Raw genomic sequence first — 12916 nt, forward strand, 5'->3', positions numbered from 1 at the left:
TATACGTTTTATATGAGATGTCTGCGAATTCGATATTAGGAGAACGTAATAAGTAGAACTAATAGTAAAATGTTCCAGGAGATGAGACAGAGTAAAACAAGAAAAAAAAACTTCTTTCTACAAAGGTATATTATAAGAAATTAATTTACATACAAACAACAGAAAATAATAAGGGTATTTTTCACTCAACAATTTTCATAATTGATGCGAAAAGGAAACAAAGGAAAAGTTTGGAAACTTTGCGAGAGTGATCCCCGAGTGATATCTAATTTTTACGTCAAAGATTCTTTATGAAATAACCTAAATATAAGCATAAGCGTGTCTTTATTATATTGTTCTCGAGAGGGGAAATTCTATGATCAGCATTTTATGTGGCTTGAGATATAAAGGGTGCACCGGAGCGAAGATTCTTTTTGTGGGAGGTTAATAAATATAATATTCTATCACATTATGTTGTACTTGACTTATTTTTGTAATATACATTTCATTGCTTGCGTAAGTCCGTGGAGTTATCAAAATTAAATTGTTAACGATTTAACGCTGTGCGTTTTATGATGGCTATATTTACATTTTTCATTCACACTACTTAGTGAAAAAGAAATACTCTAAAATGGGCGTCTGGTTCATAATAAATATGAGTTTTTGAGTTCATGATACTTTTACTATTATATTTGGAACTTTCGAACAGTGTATAGTGCTTTTAGCTTAATATAGATCGCAAAGGCTAACTTAGTTGGTAACACATATTAATTGCAACCCTATAAGACGAAAATAGATACGATTCGGGAAACAATAATTATTTTGAAATAGTAAGTCGTGAAATAGGCGAAGAGAATTCTCTAAGCAACCCCAAATCGTAAAAATAATACAACATTTATTATATACTAGCTGACATGGCTAACTTAGTTCCGACTTTTTTTTATAAGTCTTTATCTTGCAATCAGTCAGCTAGACTATGATCATATATGTTGAGAGTTGTTACCTTCGTTCCATCTAACAGTCTAATAATATTGTGTTAACTTAGATAAACTTAATTTAGGATTTTGTTAAGGTGATAACATTAATACATTACACTATGTCTTCAAATACAGCAATGTAAATAGCAAGTTATGCCATTGCGAAAGAAGAATGACATTTTTACATATTAGAGAGGTAATCCCTATCTCCGATCAAGAACAAAGCCTGGTTACGTCTGTCAACATTCACCTCAAGAACGGAATTTCTAGAACTGACACGAATTCACTGAATGTCAATAGTTGCAGTCGTAAAATTTATTAATTTATTTATTGTACGCGATATTCTATTATTTATTCTCTTATTCGGAGCGGAGAAGAATCCACCAAATAAGAGATTAACAACCAGCCGATCTTGAGTTGTAATTAACACGACTTTGTTATATTTAGATAATATATACGCAAATCTATATACTGAATGAATAAGGCTAATATCATTATAACAAGAGCTGAGAGAGAGTAACCATCAATTATCGACAAGCTTATGGACCCCCTTAAGGTCCCTAGATCCCTAAAGGTAGGCCTCACTAACGAGCCAAGCTCAAACAATCAAATGCTAAAATAGGGTAGTCACACTGCTATAACACTTCTCCCCTTTAATTAAAAGCTTTACTCATCTGTTACTCGTTGTATTGGTTTTATAATTGATTCTGAAGGTATAAAATCTTGTAATGATACAATGAAGTATGCAATTATTATTTTCTGTTTTTATTTGAACCGTCGACGGTGAATTCGTATATTTAATGAACTTGGAATCCGGAAGCGAAAAGTCATCGTAGACAAATGATCTATTAACGTTTTAATCAGTGAGGCTGATGTGTTTGTCTCATACAGATTGAGATAAATAATAAGACAGGATTTGTCTGTAATGTACATTGTAAGAATGAATTCGATATGCGAAGATAAATTTAACATACAGTACGAGTCCTTGAGTATGGTTTGATTTTAATGGATAAAGGTGCCGTACGATATGGGCATATCTCTTCCCCATGCGGAAAATGAAGATATGTCCATTTTATTTAATAGGAAGCTTCTTGTCCCTAACATATAATATTTTTTGAACAAATGTTAATTTCTTAAAAAAATATATATATTGGTTACTAGCCTTAGTCCAGTTCACCGTATAGAAGTAGAAGAAAACTTGTTAAAACTTACCCTTTGCCAAAAGGTATTTCAAGTTCTGAAACAAAATAAAATTATATTAATTTCAATAAGTGAGCTCAAAACTTACATTTATGCAACTTGTAGTATATAACCATAATAATGAACATATCACAGACTAAACCACAGGCGTCAACTTGTTATGCATAATTGCATTATATATCCCGTATATGTAAAGTACAATTGGGTCAGAAAAGGCAGGGCATAAAAGAGGCAATATACTTATCATGTCGTAAAAGTGAGTAACAGTTTATTGACCCTTAAAACGTGTTATCGTTACATTTGCATAGGGCTCAACATATCCACAGACCCGCACTACCTCACATTTTTACGATCTCAATACTACTCCTACGTGTTACGATAATTTATCACTATGGCTTCTTGTATACAACTGGGTAATACGCTAGTGATGAAGACTATCACTAATTATCCATTACGCTAAATGCTTAGTATCGATAGAACTAAAATTAATAAAAAAATGTTGCAAGAGATTACAAGGTAGCATATCAATTGTATGTCATTAATTGTTGCTAATAAATCTTAATATGTTGCTCTTTTTTGTGATATTTTTCTTAATAGGCAAATATGTAAACATGCATCCGGCCACGCGGATTTTTTTAGTTTATAGGGCTTTCGATGTTTTCCTCGTAAATGCGCACATGTATAGAAAAGACTATTGGTGCACAGCCAAATGCAAAGTAATAGTAAAGAAGCTATTATAACATACTATTAATACAACAATGTAGCCGAATTTTCTTGGAGTAAAAGATTGTAACGAACAGTCTTTTATTTCGTAATAAGAGAGGCGTTTGGCAGATAATAAAGTTGTAACAAAACTTTTATAATTTGGGGATGTTTAATCGTATTTAAGCGCTGTTGTCGCGCTCCATTGGGACAATAATCCTCGTTTGGATCTTAATTTATCTTAATTAATCCAGCTTTAAGGAACAATTTACTAAACAATGGTAATTATTAAAAATTGAGTTTCGTAATTAGCTCCTTTATGACGGTTTTTCCCAATTAGCGGACATTAAAATTCTTTGTATTACATGATAATTTTTAATTATACACGGCCTATAAAGTTTTAAACTTTATACAAAAATGTGACTAAGATATATGCTTATTATCTATCGAAATCGAAAACTAAAAAATATTTTGGATGACATAGAATGTTAAATTAATATTTCCAAAAAATATAGAATTACGCATACGAATAATTCTTATCACGAAAATCATGAATAAAAATGGAGCATCCCATATAATATATACATGCTCTCTCGGTCGGTAGCTCATGTCTGAGCGACGTGGTGAGTGAGAAAACATCTGGAGCGGACCATGTGTTTCCACCGGTTGCTGTGCAGCGCCTCTCTTACAGTGTTCTTTTGAGGACGATGACTCTTTCACTTCATCGGCCCATCTGGCTGGATCATCCCACGTTATCTTACTTACAATTTCAAACACGGTTTTATCAAGCTTCCATATTAGTTTTTTCAAGATGATTTGTTTTGATAAATATATTAGTGTTTGCCTAAACCATTAAAGGTAGAAAATTAAAAAAATACAACCTATTTCGTTTCCCAACCTAATATATTATTAACATTTAGCTGCATGCTAATGACTCGTAAATTTTCACTCCATATTAGCTACAATTCATGTAAAATTTTCATACTGTATTCGCGGTTAACTGTTTATAACCTATAAATCATTCAAACATCACACAAGAGTGGCTGAGCTGAGCCAGATAGCAGAGGTTTGCGATTCAACTCGTACACATAGCACTGAATTTTGATTGTAAGTGCAGCTATCGGTGAACGACTATCTGTTTACTTACTGGAATATTGTTCGTACTTTTCTATTTAATAAAGAAATTATCTCATTGATAAACGAATGATGTTTTTTATTAATTGTAAAACTTATTTACGTTAAAACTAGCATTAGGGTCACTAAACTTACATACAGGTTACATAAATAAATAATTAAAAAATAAGTCATTGTCTACATATATCTTGTATTGTGTATCTATACATGGTCTTTTTGCAGTATAAATATCTAAAATATTGTTATAACAATCAACGAACGCAATGTTGGCCTGGTAGCTTTAGCTTGCGATTTTCATTCCTGAGGTCGTAGGTTCGATCCTCGGCTGTGCACCAATGGACTTTCTACGTGCTCATTAAACATTCGATCGAACGGTGAAGGACATTGTGATTAAACCGGCTTGCCTCAGACTCAAAAGACTCAAAACGACGACGACGTGCGTCAGGCACGGAAGGCTTATCACCGTTTTGCCTATTAGATTAAGAATTGAACCTGAAACAGATACAATGCCCAGATTTAAAATTCTTGTATATAAACATTTCCTAACCTTATCATATCCTGATCAATCGTGACCTGTATAATTCTTGTATCTCCTCTTCTTTTGTATTACATCGCTATTTTCTATTCTTGAATCCTTATGATAAGCTTTATAGTTTTAGTTAGTTATTAATATTCTGTTTTTTTATTTTTATTTTCTCTAGATTAAGGATCTAGTTTAGATTAACATAAATATATATAATTTTTTTATATAACTTCTGGTTATGCACTTCTTGCACTCATCATTTTTATTTGTTGTTTTCTTTTCTTACTAGGGTTGCCTGGAAGAGATCGCTTGTTAGCGTAGCGATAAGGCCGCCCGTTGCATCCCTTGTAATTTTTATGTATTCTTTAAATTTTGTTTCTTTGCAACGAAGTGTAAATAAATAAATAAAAATAAATAAATTTAAAAAGGTTGTAGCACCACTTATTATAATGACAATCAACACAGTACCGTATACAAGGCTTTACAGGGAATTGTTTTATAATTTCCAGGGGTCAGAAACGATTGAAATGAATCTAACATAATCGGGACTCTTGTTAACGATTTTGCAGGTACAAATAGTGAATAGCTAATGAGCCTGCATTCTCTTTGTTACGCCACATTCATTTCCAGTTTTCATCGTTTACAAAAAACGGCTTTGTTTAATGCCCCTTCAGGGAGACAAACCGCTCAACAACTATAAGCTTGCCGTTGATAGAAAACAAACGAAAGATCGTATCGCCATAAATTCGTTTTTTGCGTATTTTTTTAATACTATTTCGTACAATCGTCTACTATTTATATACAATTGAACAATTAATTATACGAAGGACACATACCTTAAAAAATGGCAACCATCATTAAAACTAACGTTGATCTCATGATCTTTATCAGATTGAAGTGTAACTATAAACCGTAGTCAGAAGTTTTGACTTTGTGTCTATTCCCAGAGGTCGGAGGTTCGAACCTTAGCTTGGCCAGTTATCTTAACGTTGCATTCTCTCCTCATTTAGCCCTTAGTCGGGGCCCTATTATTATAATAAACAAAGGATCTCGAAACCTGTACACAGATCTAAGGCCCAAACTTAAAATGATGTGTGAATGTTTTTTTAATGTTTATAAATGGCAAATAATTTTAAGGCTTCATAAAAACCCTTTTAAAATAAACAAAAAATGAAGAAACAATTGTCATTCACATAATAATTTGCCAAAACCGTTTAAAATTTCATAAATTTCACGTTGGTCTTTCTGTGAAAACATTTTTGTGGTTGGTCGATAACGTATTAATATGTGAATGTGATTTCCGTTCATATTACCATCATTATAATAAAATCATGAACGAATGTATTTACAAGTATTAAATTTCATTATAATTAAAACATAATGTATTATTTACTTACACCTGCAAATTCCAATTTGCAATTCACTGATCTATGATTAATTTTATGGTAATCATAGATTGAGTGGAATATGTATGGTTAAATAACATTTAAATTCAATTAATCGCTGCGGTAATACAGAATGTTTGATCAGTATTTTTTGCGGCTATCGATTTAATTAATATTCTTTTTATTAATGCGTGAATAAATATTATTTTCTATATAATTGCATTGAGAAATCCGTCTAATTATATCATGAAAAAAATATAAATTAGTAAATACTATTTAAAAAGTAGCAAAATAAAAGTCAGAAAGGAAAAATGTTACTAAAAATAACAGTGTTCCATCCTATATATCAATATCACGTAGTTACAATGTTCCACAGCCGAATGTTTCTTATGGCATAGGTGGAGCTGAAAACTATGAACGAATATTATGCATAACCTAGGATAGTTGTAAGCATTCTGTCCCAAAAAACATACACAAACTATATTACGTTGTGGAAACAAAGTATCTATTCCAAAGGAAAAAATTCATAGGAAATCGTACGGCTAGAAAATATTTAAATGATGTCTCACACAAATGGCATACAAATTCAATCCTTTCCCAAAACTTATGCACTACAGCATTGATAAACGACGTCTAATAAAGTTATGTGAAGTGACGACGTCAAGAACACAGTACTCGTGCTTAGAAAGTTATGAATGGAGTTGTATTTACTTACAAAGTTTGCTCTGCTTAGGTTTATTGCTACGGTGGATTTGTTAACAGCCCGTGGGGGTGAAATTTGTGTTTAACTTCTGAAAGCGATACTAAGTGACCGTTGAATTTCTTGTATTTGAATATCATTTGTTAAGGTTGTATTGTTTTGAATTATTCTATTTGAATGCTTGCGGCAGTAGGATTCAGTCTTTAATATTTATTTTAAGGTTTATTAAAACAATCATTATAATATATCTATATTCCGAAAGTGTGTGTAATTATTATATAGTTTTTTAAATATGTTAACTACGTAGTAACACACACTAGATCGATAGTAATATAAAATAACAACGTAGTAAATTGGAAACAAACTAAGAACTTACTTAAAGTATAAATATGTCACGAAATAGAAAAATCGCGTACAATACATTCAAAGGCATAATTTATAAAAACCTTTCTTTAATAGAGCAAGGGTCTTTTGTAGTTTCTTTGTACGCAGAAATAACATAAGTCCGGACGAAACATATTATGTACATAACTAAATAGCATGGAATTAATCCGATCGAGCCTGAAAATTGGAAGAAGCGGTTTCTACAGTCTCCCTTTGTAAGTTATACGTTTATTTGAATTGTTTTATGAAGGTCCAAACTATTTTATGCCATTAACCCTAAAATAAACTTAAACTGAACTAAAATTCAGAAGTTATGCTGATCGTATTGTTGTTTGTATATAAACAGAATAAAAGAAATACTATTACTTTATTCCATTAGGCTGCTGTGAGGTATGTATACAACTATACATATTTTATTATAATCTATGTACTGGACGAAGAGTTGGTAAATAGCGCCATGCCAGTTGTATCTCAATAAGACGTCTATTTACGAATAAAATATAGATTAATTTTTTTAGAACTTATCGTGCTTTGCGAAAGGGGGCTAGACAGAAAAAAATAGGACGAAAAGTTGTAATGACGAAGCTAGCGACATCTCTATGATGGAACTTTATCGTAAAAAAATGTACATAGATGTCTCTATTTTCAGATTTGTTGTCAAAATTAAATACAATAATAATAACCAGCTGCCCACTGAAGTATTTCCGAACCAATTCAACCTAGGGTCCTTTAAGAAAAGAGCGTACCAATTCTTAAAAGGCCCGCAACGCACTCGTGAGCCCTCTGGCATGACCATGGCCGGTATCACACCAACATCAGATGAGCCTCCTGCATGTTTGCCAAAAAAACCCATAAATTAGTACAACATTATAATTTTAGGCACTCTATTACTAAAATTGAGCCTACTGTCTAATTATCTATTATAATATTTTTTTTTATTATTTGTTAATAATAAACTTAAAAAAAAATTATTACAATTCCTTCACTAATTAATCGAAAGGAACATCGTTCCATCCGGGTCCCTTGACATCTTTCAAGTTTTTTTATTAATTCATAATATTTTTTCAATTAAATTAAATAGTATTAAATGCAGTCCAGTTACGTATGTTCTACTATTTTTTTTAAATATCGATGTCAATTTCGTGATTGATATCTGTCACTGCTACTGATAGGAATACAGAAAGAACTATTTTATCATAAAAATGATGGTAAGCCATATCGTAAATTTGATATATAACGTCATAATAAACGTAACTAAATGAACCGCACACAGCTTATAACATGGTTGGTCAATTGCTCTCGTTCAATTTGGCGGGTAACAAGTCGTAAATTTGTATTACGGACAAACCCAGGTTACAGCGCATATTAAGCGGTAGAGCACACACGCACAGGTCATTACACGGCCGCAGAACAATCCCTAATTTACTTGCTCACAGAGCTACAAATGGACTAAAATATTAATGTGGCTTCACCCTCGCTTTGTGATTACTCCGCTACCTACAGATTATTTCCATAACTTTTATCGTCTTAAGTTTTACACGTTACAATAGGTTACAATAGTTTGCTTTTAATTATTATATATGAATATACTAGATAAGTATTGTATAAATATCTATTCATAAACTAATTTATGATCTGATGTCTACACACACACAAAAAATACTAGACTAAGACGTTGTTTATATTTATTCTATGTTTCAAGAAAACCAAAACAGGAATACAATTATTTTAAATTTTAGTGTTTATTGCAGCTTTAACAAAACCAAGTTTTAACTAGGCATAAAATGTATACAATTTCGCGTAAACAATAACAATGGTGATCTCTAATTAAGGTAAAATGAGATGAACAAGGAATTGTTCGTAAATTAAAGGGCGAACGTTTCCTCGACAGGTTAAAGGGTTGTAGCCCTAAATTATAAATTGTCATAAACTCATGTTTTTCTAATTAATCATTAATATGATACATTCGTTAACGAATAATGATGCTTCATGAAATAAGGTTTCCTTTTCAGATTACGTTACATTTGTTTATTACTAAAATATTTTAATTATAAACCTTTTGCTTAAAAGTTTCGCTATTTTTTACATTATTAAGAAATAATTACATTTATATATTTATTAAATATCAAAAGGGCAAGTATTTTAAATTGAGCCTAATAATTTCTTATATATAAAGTTCCCGTGTCGCGGTGTTTGTGGTTAAACTCTTCCGAAACGGCTTGACCGATTCTCATGAAATTTTGTGTGCATATTGGGTGGGTCTGAGAATCGTACAGCATCTATTTTTCATACCCCTAAATGTTAAGGGTAGTCCAACCCCAAAAAAATTTTTTCTAATTTTTAGATAAATTTTTATTTTTTTATCAACTGTATCAACAGCATTAAAAAATTCATACAAACCTAAATTTTCAACCCTCTACGATCAACCCCTATTTTTTATTATAAATGATATACATGGCCAAACGGCGTATGCCAGGTCAGCTAGTATTATTATAAGATCGTTTAATAAAGAAAATGTTTTAATACTGACATAACTGAAAAGGATATGAACAGAATTTTCTATCCGTCATCGAGAATGGTGACATCGATTCAATGCTTTATCTCCCACACCTGACAGCTTGTCAAACACTGTAGCATCTTAGCTTCTGATTGCTCTATATTTCGAAAACAATTTTAAGCATTAAAATCAATATTCAATTTATTTGTAAAAAATGTTACGTCATTACAGAATGATCGCTACATGTTCTAATAGCTTATACGAGGACCTTCTTTTAATAGGTTGTTAGAGATGTCATGTGCACGATCACAACCCTCATGTCCTACAGGTAACCCACAAACTTACTGGGTTTCGAAAGCTGCCCTTATAACCCTAACAGTTTAATTAAGTTTCGAATCTTTGAAATCCATTCCTGTCTGTGATTTAGGGATTACTAAGGTAATTTTTTAAGTACTATTACTTCGAATAGAAACTACCACGTCGGGCATACGTATACAATCAAAGCAGTCAATTATATTGATAATAAATAATATAATAAGTAAATAAAATAGCGATGTATATTTTAATCACGCCGTGAATACAATGACACAGAAAGGGACAAAATCCTCAAAGCAATGCAGTTCACATTTAGTTTTTATTAATGTGATAATAGCCCGCTTTTTTCGATAGTAATTACAATATTATTATTCGTGTAAAGCATGAAACTAACCTCAATAGAGCATAATTTTCAGGTAAAATTGTTGTTATTCATGAATTCATTTGCAGTTAATGCCCATTACAATTCATTACTTAGTTTATACGTGAATATGCATTTTAAATAGAATAAGGTTTAGTTATTTAAATTAATTAACAAGTTGACGTTAAACTTTGCACACAAAATCAATGTTTTACATAATTCCCTAGAGCATTTGACGAGAACTTTCGCTGTGTTTATCGCGTAATTTTGACTCGTGGCTAATTAAGTTTGTTGCACTACAACTTATTGTGTACGGGTTTGTATGAAGAGGATGTATATAAATAATTATAACAGATCTGCAGATCTTCGAGTACCTCTTCCAGAGAACGTCCATTCAAAACAATATGCTTCCTTTTAAGAATATTAAAACTGTAAGAACAATGTTTAAATAAACTTAAGCTTGCTAATTTTGTTTTATTGTGAATAAAAACTTTTTAAAATGCCTGTAAAATAAAATACACAATATTTGAAAACTTAATTTTAACATAAAGCTAATTAACTTAATCAGAAACTTGATTTTTCTTTTATTATACTCATTCATGTTATTTAGTTAATATTAATTTGAATAGAATTCTCTTTCACTTATCTAAAAGAAACATATTCTTTGGGAAAAAATAAAGAAAATAAGTATTATAAGATTCGGCCAGTGGAGTTTGAAGTAATTCTTAATACCTATTCATAGCGTCGCTGAAATTATATCTTATTTGACAAATTTTCTTAAGTCTTTGAAGTTGCCCTCAATTGAACGTAAATAAAAATTTCAAAGGTACATTTTGTGTATGAATTTTCTCTTTCCTTAAGTCTCAACATACCTTATTAAGTTATTTAATTTATTATATATTTTAATGTATTATAACCGAATGTTAATTATGAAGTCATCAATTGAAAGATAAACACTTTTTTATGATAAAAGTTATGTATTACTAACTCCGAGGTAATAAATAAAGATAATACAAAATTTCAACAGCTGTGATACTTTTTGACATTTAACACTTTTGTCTTCAGTCCACGTGACCACGCACGCTGTAAAGCACGCGAAATGTCGGTTAAATTTAAAATTATGTTTAAATAATCATAAGTTTAAATGCAATAATACATAACTTTAACCCGTAAAAAGTGTTTTTCTTTAAATGTGTAATAGTTATGTTAATAAAAGACAATACTATGTCATCAATTGAAGTTAAAATTATATAATTATATGTGATTACTTAAAACAGATATCTTTTATGCTTCCTAATTTACTAAATATATCCTTTTTTCTAACGAGACAAAAGTAATTTAATGAGCTTTTCTTATATACGAAAAGAAAAGTGATTCAATACTGAACTTATCCAGCACTAAACATAAAATAAATAATTCAGCGTGCGTAGGTTAACTTAAAAAATATTTTAACATTAACAGGTACGCTTAAAATTACTAAATTAATTTAACTGGAAGCCATGTTAGCCATGTAAATTTAATCAGGTTGCAAACAAATGACGAAGGTGAGCATTATGGTGGATGCCCGGACATCGTTTATTATGAAAATGCGGCTAACCAACGAAAATATGACAGCATTAATATAAATTGCACTTAGCCCGCCACCACAGTATGGAAAAACAACTGCTACGAGAGCGTGGCAAAGGAAAACTGGAAAAACTTGATATAATCGTCCCATTAGCGCCTTTACGTGTAATAAAGATGAATTACATGCACTCTTTAATACACTTCAAAATTTTATTCAAAATTCCTTTTAGAAAGACGAGTAGTGGCTGGCCATGCGTCATACTCGTGCCCGGTGCTACTTGTGGTGACTGGTCGTACTTGAATTTGTTTATGCGGTGATATTAGTTGTTAATACTACATATTTGCGTGTTGTTCTTACGAGTATGTAAGTGCGTGCTCCTATTTCACCATGCCTCCTGCTGATAGAGGACAAATCTTTGTTTTTAATTTAATTTATTATTCTTTATTACTCAAGATAAAACATGGTGTAATGGTTGCAGCTCCTTACAAACATTGTGAAAAAAAACTTGGCGATTAAAAAGAGTGGCGGAGAGTTTATTGCCAGTTCTTCTCTTCCCTTCTACGCCCTTGATTTGAGAACTGGCAGTAAATGTAAAATTAGATTCATTTAATCTATATATATTTTTTTTGACGTTCATAAGTGTACATTATGTTACCTATATGAATAAATGATTTTTGACTTTTAACCTATATTACTGTGTTAAATATTACGTAAATATATTTTCTTATCTCGTAATTATCGATATATACTCTCGATGAATTTTAAATGACCAATCTTTTACATTTAATACAAGAACAACGTGATTAGTTAACTACTAAAGCAATGTAAAACTTAACATTATTGAGTATTTAAACTAAACATTCTCATATATAAATCATAATTAATATGAGCATATGTTCAACATAGAAGTAATCGTCAACTATCAGATAATTCATTCTATTTGCACAGTGGCTTATCTACAGAATAATGGATTCTGGCAATTAGTTATTCACTAGAATACATTGAATGTTTTTATTTCAAATTTGCTTTGGATCATTGAATAGATATAACAAAATAATGCGAATAAACATAACATTTAAACTCGCTGAAATGCATAATATATTACAACAAATACACAACGCCATTAAAATAGTGTTGCCGTAAAGAAAATGTGTCAATGCGACAATAATAATTTCTGTTTGAAACGGAAACC

The 12916-nt window shown here is 31.0% G+C and overlaps 1 protein-coding gene across 1 annotated transcript in view; it reads right to left on the bottom strand.

The window, feature by feature from the left end:
- The window catches only part of LOC110996504 (poly(rC)-binding protein 3), a 111171-nt gene that overhangs the window by 73959 nt on the left and 24296 nt on the right, over positions 1-12916 (bottom strand). Inside the window, exon 2 of the mRNA XM_022264218.2 lies at positions 2169-2193. The gene's annotated coding sequence lies outside the window, so the exon portion shown is untranslated. The remainder of the gene's footprint in view (positions 1-2168; positions 2194-12916) is intronic.

The sequence above is a fragment of the Pieris rapae genome, chromosome 2, assembly GCF_905147795.1.
Source record: "Pieris rapae chromosome 2, ilPieRapa1.1, whole genome shotgun sequence".
Classification (NCBI taxonomy): domain Eukaryota; kingdom Metazoa; phylum Arthropoda; class Insecta; order Lepidoptera; family Pieridae; genus Pieris; species Pieris rapae.